This window comes from Pteropus vampyrus, unplaced genomic scaffold (assembly GCF_000151845.1).
Source record: "Pteropus vampyrus isolate Shadow unplaced genomic scaffold, Pvam_2.0 Scaffold592, whole genome shotgun sequence".
NCBI lineage: Eukaryota > Metazoa > Chordata > Mammalia > Chiroptera > Pteropodidae > Pteropus > Pteropus vampyrus.
In genome coordinates, this window is record NW_011889373.1 from 561,569 (window position 1) to 576,109 (window position 14,541).

The 14,541-nt window shown below is 36.2% G+C and overlaps 1 protein-coding gene across 4 annotated transcripts in view; it reads right to left on the bottom strand.

Moving 5' to 3' along the window:
• Nucleotides 1–14,541, bottom strand: part of PRRG1 (proline rich and Gla domain 1) — an 86,571-nt gene that overhangs the window by 62,400 nt on the left and 9,630 nt on the right. Inside the window, exon 1 of one of the 4 annotated variants that reach the window (XM_023525665.1) lies at nucleotides 2,713–2,797. The exons of the other annotated variants lie outside the window; for them this stretch is intronic. The gene's annotated coding sequence lies outside the window, so the exon portion shown is untranslated. Of the gene's footprint in view, nucleotides 1–2,712; nucleotides 2,798–14,541 lie in introns of those variants that run through there. 4 annotated transcript variants of the gene reach the window in all.

A 14,541-nucleotide genomic window follows, 5' to 3' on the forward strand; every position in this document is an offset into this window, starting at 1 on the left:
TATCTCAATAAAACAAGTAGTCACAACTCAATGGCTACATAATTGTACCTTAGATATACTGCTGCCTATAAGAATACTGACCTTCCAAGTCTTCCAAACTAAAACCTACTTTGTTCCACATTATCTAGGAATTGCCTCTCTCCTAGAGAGGGAAAGACATCATGTTGTCATTTGTGATCATTAAAAATCTCAGTGCAATTACAAATCTGGCAAAGACTCCCGGAGACCAAATCAGTCTATTTTGTAACTCACAGCTTCAAAGCCTCCAGAGACAATCAGGTTCCAAGTACTTAAGAAAATTACTTCACCATTTAATCAGCATCTTGGAATCATCATCTGGTTCTGAAAAGGTCTAGCTGCAGCTTTAGGTACTAAGAAAGTCAATCTTAGGGAAGGCCTCTCCCATATACTAATTTAGTTACTAATTTGAAGAGAAAATTGTCTTGGCAAAAGCATTTCACCAAATTTCATATATGCATTATAGGATTTTAATGCCTCATGTAGCTCATTCTAAAACAGACTTTCTCACTGTCCTTTTTATCACACAGACATTTTAATAATGAGAAAAGTACCTTGAAAATACAGCTCCTTATCTTCCATTCAATTGAAGCATTCATCTACCTCAGAGATGTGAGAATAAGACAAAGTGTAGTAATTAATGTGGTCTGGTACAGAACCAACAGAAATGTAACTGGGTGCTCAGAAGAATCAAATATAAATTTGTTAAATTATAATTGAATCTTTCCAAATCATCTGGGGAAAAAAAAAATCCTGCTGGCAACATGCATGAATATCCATTAAAACATTCTTTGGCATTACTTTACCTTGTTATTCTGGTCTATGATTGTTTTCACATTTTTAGTGCTCACTCATGCATTTACAGCCTAAAAGCAGCTTCAGGGCACTGGATTTCAACCCAGTTATCTTAGTAAGAAAGAGGCTACACTATTGCTAACAGCAAGATAGCTACTACAGCCCCTTAGAAATTCTAAGCCTTCTCAGTGTTCACCAGTCTGTCTTTAGCACTAAGTAAATGACAACCTAGGGCAGAGAACTGAAGGAGGTTTCTGAGTTATGATGCTGAACACTTTAATTAATCTCAGAAAACAATCCAATACTATATCTCTTTTATAATAATAACACTGACAAGTCAATGCCAAATTTCTAACTTTAGTGATAGACCAACATGGCTGCTTTAATCTCATTTCCATTTAATAGTAGCACCTACAGCCTGTGATTTACCATAATGACATTAAGACTCCATGTAACCCTTTACATGTGAATTAACAAGAGAGTAATGAACCAAAAGTGTTTCAAGTTGTATTTTGATTAATTTTACATTTTGTATATAGACGTACTCTCCAGAACACTTTAACCCCAATATTAGAGGAACTTTCTTTGCTATTCTATAGCCTAAATTCCTTGATGACTTCTATAAACTTTCTAATTATTATACAGAGTCTCAAGGTGTTCAAATTAATAAACTCATTTACTCTGGCTACCGTATAAACTTTATTTAATTATCTAGCTCACTATTCCCTAAGTCTACTTCAACAACTGAGTTAGACAGAAGTAAGAAATAACCATTACAGAGATTCTCCCCAAACAATTCATTTATATAGCACTATATAACAAAGTATGTCATGGAAAAATTAATCTTTTATTTAAAATGGCTTGAAATGTATTAGCTGTATGTCTTCACGAGCACAAGAAAAGTATACAAATATTTTTTCTTTAATCATCTTATTTCTGAGATAATCAAAATGTTCACTCTTAGCTAATTTATTATTATGGTGAATCTATAATTAATGGATTCAAATACTGAATACCTATGACAGTCATCGTACTAAGCACTAAGGAGAATCTAGCATTTGACTCAAAACAGCTGTAAATATGTTTTTAAAATCTTCAGGATTTGTGAAAAGTTATTCTATTTTCAACACAACTTAACAAAGTGGGATCATATAGGCTGCTCGTAGCCCCCAAGGGATTCTTCTTATCACTAAAATGTCTCCCTTCCCTATTCCCTTTTGTATGGAAAACAAGACGCTAGAACATCACAAGATTCTACTTTACCAACGTTCATTAAAAGAATACATGGCCTTGGTCTCTAAGAGGCTATTCAGTAAAGTAAATTTTTTGTTGTTGTTCTCATGCAAATATTGCTCAAAACTTTCTATTTCTGGGTATGATAAAACTCAGAACCTATAGGACTCTCTCCCTCCTCTGCACGTATCAACACAGAAAACTACAAACCTAGATATAATAGAAACAGAAAGAAACTTAAGGTACTGGACAGTGAACAAAAGCATACAGACTCTCACAGAGAATTCAAAATTGCTAGAAGGAAGAGAAACAGGGAGCTATACAGATAAGTTTTCATCACCATGGCTTTTATCCTGGGCCTGCAGCATTTATGGGGAATAGCAGCTAGTGCAGGAGTGGGTACACAGGGAGGAAAATCATTATTCTGGCCTAAGGAACCAGAAAAGTCAAATTGGTAAAATGCCAAAGGAAGTAGGGCAGTTCCAGAAGGAAGAGAGCAAGAAAGGGAATGCTCAAACTGTCTACCCACATCTCTATTTGAACCCTGAACCACGCTAGTGTAGAATAAACGGAAAAGAATGAATTCTGATTTGAGATTATAGCTGTCACCCAGAAGGTGCTAGTGAGTGAAGAGAAGACAGACATTGGCAGAGAGTGTGTACTCACTTGCAGGTGGTGAGATGGTGTGCCTTTTAGTCTGGGACTAGGTGCAATCCAAATGCTCACAGCATAAGTGAGCACATGTCAAAAACCCAGTCATTCAAGCCTGGAAAGCCAGATATAAAGAATTCAGGAAATCATGAGCATTGAAGAGAAAAAGCTGAAGAGCAGATGCCTAAGCCCTAATTACCCACATCTCTGACTAAACTCTGAACAATGCTTGCACAGACTAGCCTCTTAGCAGCCCATCCAAAAACAACAGATCTGAACAAAGACAAGAGCTACTGCACAAGAAAGACTTAGCTGTTCAAGTCCAGCCAAGAAAACTAGCTGCTAAAACAAAGGAAATAATACTTATTGGATAAAAATAACATAGTTCAGAATCTCTTCATTTTAACATTTATAATATCCAAGATATACTCCAAAAGTACCCAGCATACAAAGAATCAAGAATATATAACACATTATCAGAAGAGAAGAAAGTCATTCTAGTCCAACTCCAAGATGAAACAGATATTGAAAGTAACTGACAAGAATGTTTAAGTGACTATCCTCAATGAAATATAAGGCGGCATGTTTTCAATTAATAAAAACCTGACTTCTGGTTTCTGGTTTGACAAACAAGAACCTTGGAAGTCATCACTCTCATTCGAACAACAAGAAAAAATGGTGAACAAATTGAAAATCAACAACTCTTCCTGGATCCAGCAGAGAATTGAGCTCACAGGGTAAACCACTGCCCCAAAACTTGTGGCGATGACAGGAGGCTACAGAAAATCCAAATGACCAAAGCAGAAGTCCAGGAACAGAAAACTCCAGAACCAGTACCATGATAGGAAAACCTAAACTGCAGTTGATTTCTAGAGGCTCAGTGTGGACAAGTTTGAGAGTTAAAAGCTCCAAAGAAGCCCCATCTTAGGGAGGCCTTCATATACATGTGAGTTTTACCCCCAGGAGCCCTACCGGGTTCTTACAATGAAGATCAAAGAAAAATTCTCTCAGACTTTCAGCAAGAAGATGGGAAAAGTAGCCATTTTTTAATATGCCCAGAACATTCCCTTCTTCTTCACAAGGCCTGCCCTCAAGAGAAACTATTTACCAGAGCTTAATCAACTTTCGGAAGTGAAATACCCAAATTGGCTCAAAATACCAATTCAGTTGGCTCTAGCCTTCTATGTGGGGTAAATACCCAATTTCAGCCCTCCATTTAGCCTTCCTGTCTCACCTGAGGTGGCGGGGGACAAGACAAACTGAGAAACACTTATGAAGGTTACAGCCCAGGGGCACAGGCTCACTGAGACCCAGCTATAAAATTATAGAACCCTTCCTCTCTCCCACAGCTTACCACCACATCAATAGGACTCCTCCACAGTAACAGGGGAATACAATTGAATTTAAGAAAAAAAAACCCCTAGGAGAACCCAAAGACAAAGGAAGTCAACAACAAAGATACCAGAGGAAATTTTATCCTGACATCTACAGCTTCAGCAAACAATAAACAGTCTAACCTTTAGCCAGATAAACATCAAACCTCACACTTAAAGCCTATTTGCCTCAATTACTTTTACCTGATATATCATGTCCAACTTTCCCCAAAAATATCAAAGCATGATACAACAACAACAAAAAAACCAGTAACAAGACATAGAAAGCATCAGAACCAGACTCAGTATGGCAGAGATGTTAGAATGATCAATTCATGAAAACCTCAGCAGAGAAACAGATACAATAAAAAATCAAGAACATGTAACACATTCTCAGAAGAATAAGAGAAACAGAGTTAATAAAATGAAAATTCTAGAAAAAAAAATCACTATACTACCTTAAAGACAGAAATTGTAGCAGGTGAGGCATAGAGAGAAAAACTGAAACAAAATTAACAGAAGCACAGGAACCTATTAGGTGGTATTAAACAGTCATAAATAAATATAATTAGAATACCAGATGAAGAGGTGAGAAAATATTTGAAGAAATAATAGATGAAAATTTCCCAAAATTCATGAAAGACAGAAATTCACAGATACAAAATACTAAATACATTTAAAGCAGAAAAAACATAGGGAAGCCCAGCCAAAGTACATAATAAATTATTGTAAGCCAAAGATAAAGAGCAAACCTGGCAACCAACAGGAGAAAAATTACATCACAATCAAGAGAACAATGGTCTAATGGTTAACTTCTCATCAGAAATCATATAAACTATATAAATGCCTAACCAATGTACTATATACTTGAAACTAATAAAGGTATATGTATATATATAAATATATATACACACACACACATATATACATATATATGTATATATGTGTGTGTATGTATATATATATATACATATATATATGAAACAAGAACTTACAGAATTGAAAAGAGAAATAGATAATTCTCCAATCATGATTAGAGATTTTAATGCTTCAGTCTCAGCAATGGACTGAACTAGGGAAGAAAAATCAGCAAAGACAGAAGATCTGAACATTATTATCCACTTTACCTAAATGCCATTTATAGAATATACCCAACAATGGCAGAATACACATTCTTTTCAAGTTTACATGGTACACTTAGCAGGAAAGATCATATTGTAGGTTATAATACAAGTCTCAGTAATATTTTAAGAAAAATGAAATCATACAAAGTATGTTCTTTGACCACAGTAAAATTAAATTAGAATACAGTTTTAGGGCACAGAGGACTACCCTCAAGTTTATGATTCACCAGGACTCAACAGGTTATATGTATGGCTAAGATTTATTTATCACAGCAAAGGGGACAGGGTAAAAGAAGCAGGAAAAAGACATGCATTGGGTAGAATTCAGACAGGTCAGAAACAAGCTTCTTATATATGCTTTCTTTCTAGTAGCAAAATATAGGGACATGTACAAAATATCTGTCCAGGGAAGAGTAGAAAGAGCATCTGAATTTGTGTTCATGACTTATATGGAAGGCTGGTTATGTAGGCATATCTTGGTATGTAACCAGCTACAGTAACTGAAACTTAGCACCTCAATAATGAAACCAAGTACACTTCATCAATCTGGATGTTTGTACAAAGCAATTCTGACAAACAGATACAGCACGGTCTACTGCTCCTGGCGTACAAAACAAAATCAACCATTAACATAAAAACATTCAGAGTGCCACAATCCCAGAGTTTGTCCAAGAGTCAATCATGTTTCCAATTTCCCTTAGAGACATGAAGGCGTTAGCAACCAGACTTGCTGTGTTAATATTTTCCTGAGGGAAACCAGGAAAACCATACATATTCGAAAAGTAAACAAAACTCTAAATAATCATTGGATCAAAAAGTAAATTACAAGAGAAATTATACAATATGTTGAAATACATGGTAATGAAAAATACATTAAAATCCATGAAATGCAGTTAAAGTAGTGCTTAGAGAGAAATTTATACCCTTAAATGTCTGTATTTAAAAAGATCATAATACAAAATCAACAAGTAATGTAGAAAACTTTTCAAAAATATGTGAGTATAAATTACCCTGTATGTTGTCTTCTATTTTGCCCAGATCTAATACCAGAATAGGGAAGTTTTATAGATGCTTGTATGGTAAAACTTTTTTTTTTTTTTTGTAAACCAAAATGCCATCGACTGAAGAGACCACAGGATCTATGAGCAAGAGACCACAGGACCTATGAGCAAGAGACAACATCCTCCTAAATAGGAATGCACCATTTAAAGGGCACCATTCTGAGTAGGCTCAAACATTGTGATTATGCTTTGCTTTCTATCACAATTAGGGGTTTGTAGGGGGTGGGATGGGGAGCTTCAGAATTTGTGTGGTCCTCCTGGTTGGATAAATAAGACTTTCTAATGAGCAAGTTTTGGTATTTTCCTTGGCCTGCCAATGTGAGCAAAGGATAATTCCAATAGAAAGTCCTGGCTTCTGTCTACCTGAAAATTGGGGGTCCCATTCTGTCCAGAGACAAGTACAAAGTTCAAAGAGTATCCTGTGGTACATACAGCAGCTGAGTGGCCAGTAAAAGCTCTAATGTGTCACACAGCCAAATATTCCCAAAGTAGCAACACAGTGGGCAAACAGGGCCACAAAATATGACAACTGCAGCTGTTCATTTGGCTTACCACACTTTCATAGTTTTGGCTGCTAAGGAAACAATTGGTTCAAATGGATTCAGACAATTTATTACTTATATAGACAGCAAAAGCAAAATCAGCATGATGTCAGTGCACTGCATCTCTAGTCTCACATAATGACATCAAATAGGAGGGGCTGGATAACATGATCCAAGGGATATGGCATGCTGCTATCGAGGAGCCAACTCTAAACTAAACCCAAGCAGTTTCATAGACTTAACACAGATACCTGAAGTTGTACCCCACAATGTACAAGGTGGAAAGTCCTGCACTCAACTGAAACTAGAAGATGGGTGAGAAATGGCCTTATGGCAGTTTCCCACAAGGTACGTTATGAGAAACTGCCTCATGGCAGCTCCTCACCAGGCGACTTATCTCCTCTTGCTCCAGGAGGAATCACAGGGCGTTTTGCCAAGACTTGAATCAAACTGTGGTCACGCATTGGCCCAGTGGCCTGAATGAAGACGTGCAGAGTTGCCACAGTGCTGCACAAAGAAGCTTCTCTACAATATGCTGAACTTATTTGATTCTCTGTAAACCAGAAGTACTAGAATGATATTAAATGTCAAGGTTCTGAAGTACTTACTAAGAAGTGACACAGAGTATTTTAGCTGGGCCCTGAATTAGGTAAAAGAAAGTGATAGTGGAGTAGGCTGAGTGTCAAGTTCTTAACAGAATATCTTCTATCATCTTCCCATACAGGCTATGGAATTAACCACTCCAAATACAGGCACCCTTGAAGCAGGGGTCCTATTTGTGGGAAGTATGTATAGTATACAATGAAGGAAGCACTGTACCAGCTATACGACTGCTGTTAACCACTCACCTTTGGTCCTACAGAATACTCTGAGTCTGGTAATACTCCCTGGAATTAATGCTGCTGCTTCTGGTCAAATAGAATAAGGTCAGGTCAAAGGCTATGGTTTTAAAACAACCAGTGCAGTATAATCAGAAACATGTACCCAAGACAGTACTAGAACCTTGGGCTGTAAACAAACCCATATCAAAGCTCTCTGAGAGCCTGCCTTAGTCCTGGGTAGACAATGAATGATCTTTTGTAAGTAAGATTTACCCATACCAAAATGGAAGTTAGAAGTGCATTATCTTTTAGTCATCTTAATAGAATCCACAGCTTCCATTAATACTACATAAGGAGTTATAGTAAATATTTTTGGAATAAAAAGAATGAAATACTAGTTATAAATTTCCCTTTAATATGACTAAATGCAGGCAAGGAACGCTTAAGATTTCTTTGCCAGTATTATACAGAGACAACATTTGGCTTAATTAAAGCTGTCTGAAGATAATTCATATACTGTTTTAGATAAATAGGTTCTACCTGCTGTGTGATGAAGGATAAATGAGAAGAACAACCACATGACACTATAGTACTATAACAGGAAAAAATTAACACTATCAGTTGAAGTCTAGTAACTATAGCACAGAAAGGGGAAACTATGGATAGGCCCAGAGAAGTAGGTAGGAAATTAACTGTACAGTATCACTGAGCAGGTCCTCTGTGAGGACTGGAAGTAACAGGAAAAATAACTCCCAAAACAACTTATGGCCTATTATCTAGCTAGGAAACAAACAGACAATGGGGGGAAAGTCCATACAACCTTGAGAGAATTCTACAGATGTAAAATCACAATGAAAATTCAAGATAATATCATTGTCTTCACTAATTAGGGGTTAAAGATAGACACTGGGATAAGCTAAACCAATAATGCAGTATAAACTCTCAATGTAATTTACTAAGCCATACGATTATTATAGCCAATTAAATGTTATATAAAACCAAGGAGATTTTAATCCCAAGACTTGTATTTTAGATAAAATTTGGAATGAGATTTGTTATAAATGATAATCAGAGTACATTCTCTCATGTTATACTTGAAAAAAGGAGGTAATGAGAAAGAAGCCTCCCTCTTCTGCTTGCAGGAGTAGAAAGTCAACTGGCACTGAAAAGCACAGAAAGATAAAAACTTCTTTGGAGGGAGTGATGCAGACTACTGTGAGTCCCTTAATTTAGGGGCCTTACTTCTAGGATGAGGACTATGATTTCTCCAATGGAGTGGCTAAGTGAACCCTATGTGGTCACATTAGTGCTAATACTTAGGCTGCTTTTAACCCAAAGGTCTTCATTCTGAATACAGAGCTTCCTTCTCCTTTAACGATGTGGGACACAAAGAAGCAGCAGTAGATATGTATATATAGTGGGCAGGGAGAGAATTCTGTTTAAGACATTTTAGATTAAGGCAGACAGTCATTTATATGACCCTGGATCTTCAAGGCAAAAATATGTCTAAATAGAGCTATGAGAATTGTCAGTGGGAATGAAGCTGAAGTCATGGGAATGGATGGCATTATCTAGGGAAGGGCAGAAGTCAAGGAAGAAGTTTTAGGGTGTGAATGAGTACGAAGTTCAGTAAGATGAAGCAGGTAAAGGAAGCCTTCTTCTGGAAGTAGAGTTCAGCATATAATACCAATTACTCTTTGGGGAATCAAAAAAAAAAGCATCAATTAAACTTCAGTTTTTCTTCATCAGAAGACTAGATCTATGACTCAAATACTTATATTTACCATCACGTTTTAATAGAAGAGTACAGTAGATACTCTAATTCAGGGGTCCCCAACCCTTGGGCCGCATACTGGTACCAGTCCATGGTCTGTTAGGAACCAGACTGCACAGCAGGAGGCAAGTAAAGCTTCATCTGTATTTGCAGCCACTCCCCAGTGCTAGCACCACCACCTCAGCTCCACCTCAGATCATCAGGCATTAGATTCTCATAGGAGCACCTGTCCCTGCTGCTGAAAATGTTGGAGACCACTGCTCTAATTAACTCAACAATACTTGAATGGATAATCTCATCAATTCAACAAATATTTCTTGACTACCTACCATACACCTGCCACTATGTTAAGCACAGGGAGATTACCCTTTCTAACTAATTTACATGGTATCCTCTCATTCATTCATTCTTTCAACGTTCGTTAAGTACTTAATGCTTACTAGACCATGACTGATGCTTGAAATACACACATAGTAAGTGTTCAATACATATTTCTCTTCCTATACACTGAGTTTCACTGTGTGTTTACTGTGAAAAACTGAGAATGGGAAGAGGCGGCCCAAAAGCATGCTTCATACAATGGGGCCTCTTGGAAAAAAGCTCTATTTAGTATCAGAGAGACATACATCAGAACTCCTGCTCCACCATATATCCCAAAGTGACCTGAGGCACTTAACCTCTCTGAACTTCGGTGTCCTCCCTATAAAGTGGGGATAAATGTTATATACCACACAAAATAATAAAAATAATGAAAGAAAAATACCCAGTACAACATAGAAGGGTTATTGTCATTGCTTTTGTTGTTACTAAGGAAGATAATCCATGTTGTTGTAGTTGCTTGTTAGATGAGAAGAAAAAATAATTTGGGCAATTTTCTAAATAATAAACTCACTAAACTCCTGTGAAGGACAAATCTGCCAAGAGTGAGTTTGGGTTTCAGAGTGGGGAAAAAAACCCATTCGACACAGGAGTGGCCCCAGTACCTTTCCTGGTCTTTGGAGGGCCCTGGTATCTTCCTCTTACTGGCCCTGTTGAAGTAAGCTAAAGTCCACCTACTATAGTGAGAAGTCTACTAATATTCAGCATCCTGATTCCTGGTACTGGGAACCACGCAGAGACCAAGTAGATAAAGACAATATAGATGCTCTGACTCCTAGCTAATGAGGCTGAGAATCTGGCAGAAAACTAGCCCCAATTAAATGGTTAAGAATTGAAATGCAAATGAGGAACTCAAACAGAAAAAGTAGAAGCCAACTCAGAAAGTTAGGTATATACGACCTTTGAGAAAGGGAATAGTTGGGTCTATAGGAGTGGCTGGGGCTTTCTAAAAGCACTGTGAAAGGTGATGTCTGCAAATTGGAGGCTTTTAGTATCTATGGATGGGCAGATTTGGGTTTAAGATTGGTAATAAATGACTGGGGAGACCAGTAAAAACGACATGATTATAGTGTTAAGAAAGAAGTAATAAACCCTGAACAGTAAGAATGGACTATTCAAAATTTTGTGAAGGTCAAGCCTATAAACTGAGTGAACATTCATAGTTTAGAGAAAGAAATATAAAGTAAGTGCTAATAATAAATATTAATGTATACATTTGCATGTTAAAGAAACTTTAAAATTCAAAGAACACACTGATTTTTGCAATATAGCTCACATTAATGCAAAAAAAACATTTGTATTTTCAGAGTGACTGCTTATGAGCCTAAAGAAAATTTTTTTTACTTCTGTATGTAATAATATTTTCTTGATAAATACTAGGGAAAATATGAGTGAGATACTGAAATATGATAAAATTACAAAGTAAATGTATCCTTGCCAAAACCATTATTCTGGTCCCATGAGTAATATTAACAGAGGAAAAAAAAAAACTAAAAATATATTCCATTGACTTTTTTTTTGCAGTGACAGCAAATTTTTTAAAACTAGTCATATGTTTCTAACTTTGCCAGCTTTCTCCCTGAAGCGAACATGTCAGAGAGGATTACTGTGGCAAGTTAGTCATATGGATTTTTTTTTTTTTTTACAAAATCGGAATGCACAACACTAGAAATCAAACCACAAAGAACAGACACACTTGAGACAGATTGGAGCAAAAACACAGAACATACAGTGCTTTGAATAACAAGGCTTTGTCCTCAAAAAGGAATTTTGTTACCTAGGACTCCAGAAAATAATACATATCTTCTAAAGACAGTTTTAAAAGAAGGGGAAAAATAGAACACAAGGAACTTAGTCCAAGTCAGGAATGTAAAATACAGCAGATTCTCCTAAAGAAATCCTTGGTTCTAAATTCTGAGGCACTGAAAATTTTACCTTAGGAGTTCAAATCTTTATTTAAATTCTGGCCCATTTACCTGCCAAGTCTTTCAAAAAGATAATGAGTGCTATCAAAAATTCATCATGTGAATGAGTTTGAAAATAAGTATATCAGTTATTACCACCTAATAATGGAGAAAGCAAAGCAACCACTGACCATTTTTAAGAGCTCTGATTATCCCTGCCTTGTGACACTTTACTCTCACTTCATTGTGCTCAATAATATTCTTGAGAAGTATTTGTTTCTACTTACTAAGGGTAAATTAAGCTAGTACACACACCCTTACACAGCAAATGTGTTCAATAAATGCTGAATTAAAGCTTGATATATATAGTATAAAGCCATTTCCTTAACAGACTCTAAAAGTCAACTTGCATTGACAATACTATTTCTATGGTCTCCAGGGTTTTTGGGATAACCAAATCACTTTGTCATTGTAGAAAAACTGCTGCAATACCAAGAGGTCATCTTATAAGTCCTGGGAATAGGAAAAAAAAAACTAAACAAAACACTTTCTGTCAAAGGCCCTAAAAGAAAGCTTTATATCTTGTCTGTTACTGTCATACATATCCAAGTGAACACACACGTGTACCAATGTGTCCTTTTAAATTTGGTTTACTTAAAAATTACCTGTACAGAATACCTGTACAGAATAGTTGACACAACCTTACCTACAACTAAAGATGCAATGTGAGAAATTTTACAGGACTATATTGCTAATATTTTATTCAAATGTTATCATTAACTTTACTATATTAATGATAATATTCATTTTAAATATGACATAACTTGTTTTGTCCTTAGTTCCCAATTTTGGAAAAAATGATATTTGACAGAAATTAAAGGACAGTTTTCCATATTTTCCTCTTCCAGGAGAAAACCTATACAGTAAATTACCTGAAGTATTGAAGGCATATTAAGCAGTTGAAAACAGAATTAACTAATGCCTCATTATTACTACAAATATTGTCTATGGAAGAGCAATTACAGCATCACATGGGAGCTTGTTAGAAAGGCAGAATCTCAGGTTCCACCCCAGACCTCCCAAATCAGAATCTGCATTTTAACAAGATCCCCAGGGGATGCATGTGCACGTCAATATCTGAGAAGGATCGAAGTAATGGATTTATCCAATGAATATAATAATGAGCAAAAGAACCATGTATATATGGATGATCTCATTTATATAAAGTCCAAAACAGGGAAAAAATAACTAATATTTACTTACAATTAGGTGGTAAAATCTCAAGAAAAGCAAGAGGGGCTTAAGATTTCCAATCCAGCATATAAGGAGCTTAGAAGTTGCAAGTCTCTCCTAACAACAAACAAAAAGCTGACCAAACTAAAAAAACAACTCTTTTTCAATCTATCAAAGAAGTGAAGTCACGGGGCAAACCCTGCCCCCAAAACTGGAGACAGACAGGGAGATACAGAGAATCACAACTTAACCAAGCAGAAGACTATGATCAGAAACCTCAGAGAGAATCAGTGCCAACGCAGGAAAACTTGAATTGTAATTGATTAATTGCTGAGGCACAATATAGACAAGTCGGAGAGTTAAACTCTTAAGGTGGACCCAGTCATGGGGGTCCACGCTTTTGTGAGATTTACCTTCAGGAGCTGGACCTGGTTCCTGCATTAAATATTGAAGAAAAATCCCCTTGTGTTTCTGATGAGGAAAAGAGGGGATGAACCATTGTGAAATATGCCAGGTCATTCCATTCACCTTAGCAAGGACTGCTCTGAGGAGAACTTATTTCATAAGAGCCTAAAATGTTAGGGTTTTATCATAGCCTAACTTACCTGGGAGAAGTAAAATATAACTCCAGCCTCCTCTAGCCATTCTAAGAAAGAATCAAAAAGAACTGCTACAAATAAAAAAGGCTGTAACAGAAATAAAGAATGCCTTTGATAGGATTATTAGCAGACTGGACATGGCTGAAGAAAGAATCTCTGTGCCTGAAGATATGACACTAGAAACTTTGAAAACTGAAGAAAGAAAATAGACTATTGATGAACTGTGGGACAACTACAAAAGCTGTAACATATGGGTAATGAGAATACCAGAAAGAAGAAATAGAAAAGGAGGAGAAGCGATATTTGAAGCAATGATGACTGAGAATTTCCCCAATGTATGTCAGAAACCAAACCATGGATCCAGGAAGCTCAGAGAAGGGCAAGAAGGATAAATGCTAAGGGGGAAAAAAAAAACCACACACACATGTAGGCCTATCATAGTTAATCTGCAGAAAATCAAAGACAAAAAATTTTGAAAGAAGCCAGAAGGAAAAACACACCTTATCTATAAAGAGGTAAAGATAAGAATTACATCCGACTTCCTCTCAGAAACCACTTAAGCAGGAATGAGTGAAGTGAAATATTTATAGTGTTGAAAGAAAAACTCCATCAACCCAGAATTTGGTGCCCTGAGAAGTTATCTTCAAAAGGGAAAGAGAAATACTTTCTCAAACAAAAAATGAGGAAACTTTTTCCAGTGGATCTGCCAGCAAGATATGGTAAAGTAGTTCTTCAAAGAGAAGGAAAATAATATAGGTCAGAGATTTGGATCTACATTAAAGGAAGTGCACTGAAAAATGAAACTAAAGGCAAAATTTAAAAACTGATTTTCTTTATTCTTAGTTGAACCAAAAGATAACAGTTTGTTCAAAATATCAGCAACAATGTTTCCAATGATGAACGTTTTATATATATATATATGTATATATGTGTGTGTATGTATATATATATATACATATATATATGAAACAAGAACTTACAGAATTGAAAAGAGAAATAGATAATTCTCCAATCATGATTAGAGATTTTAATGCT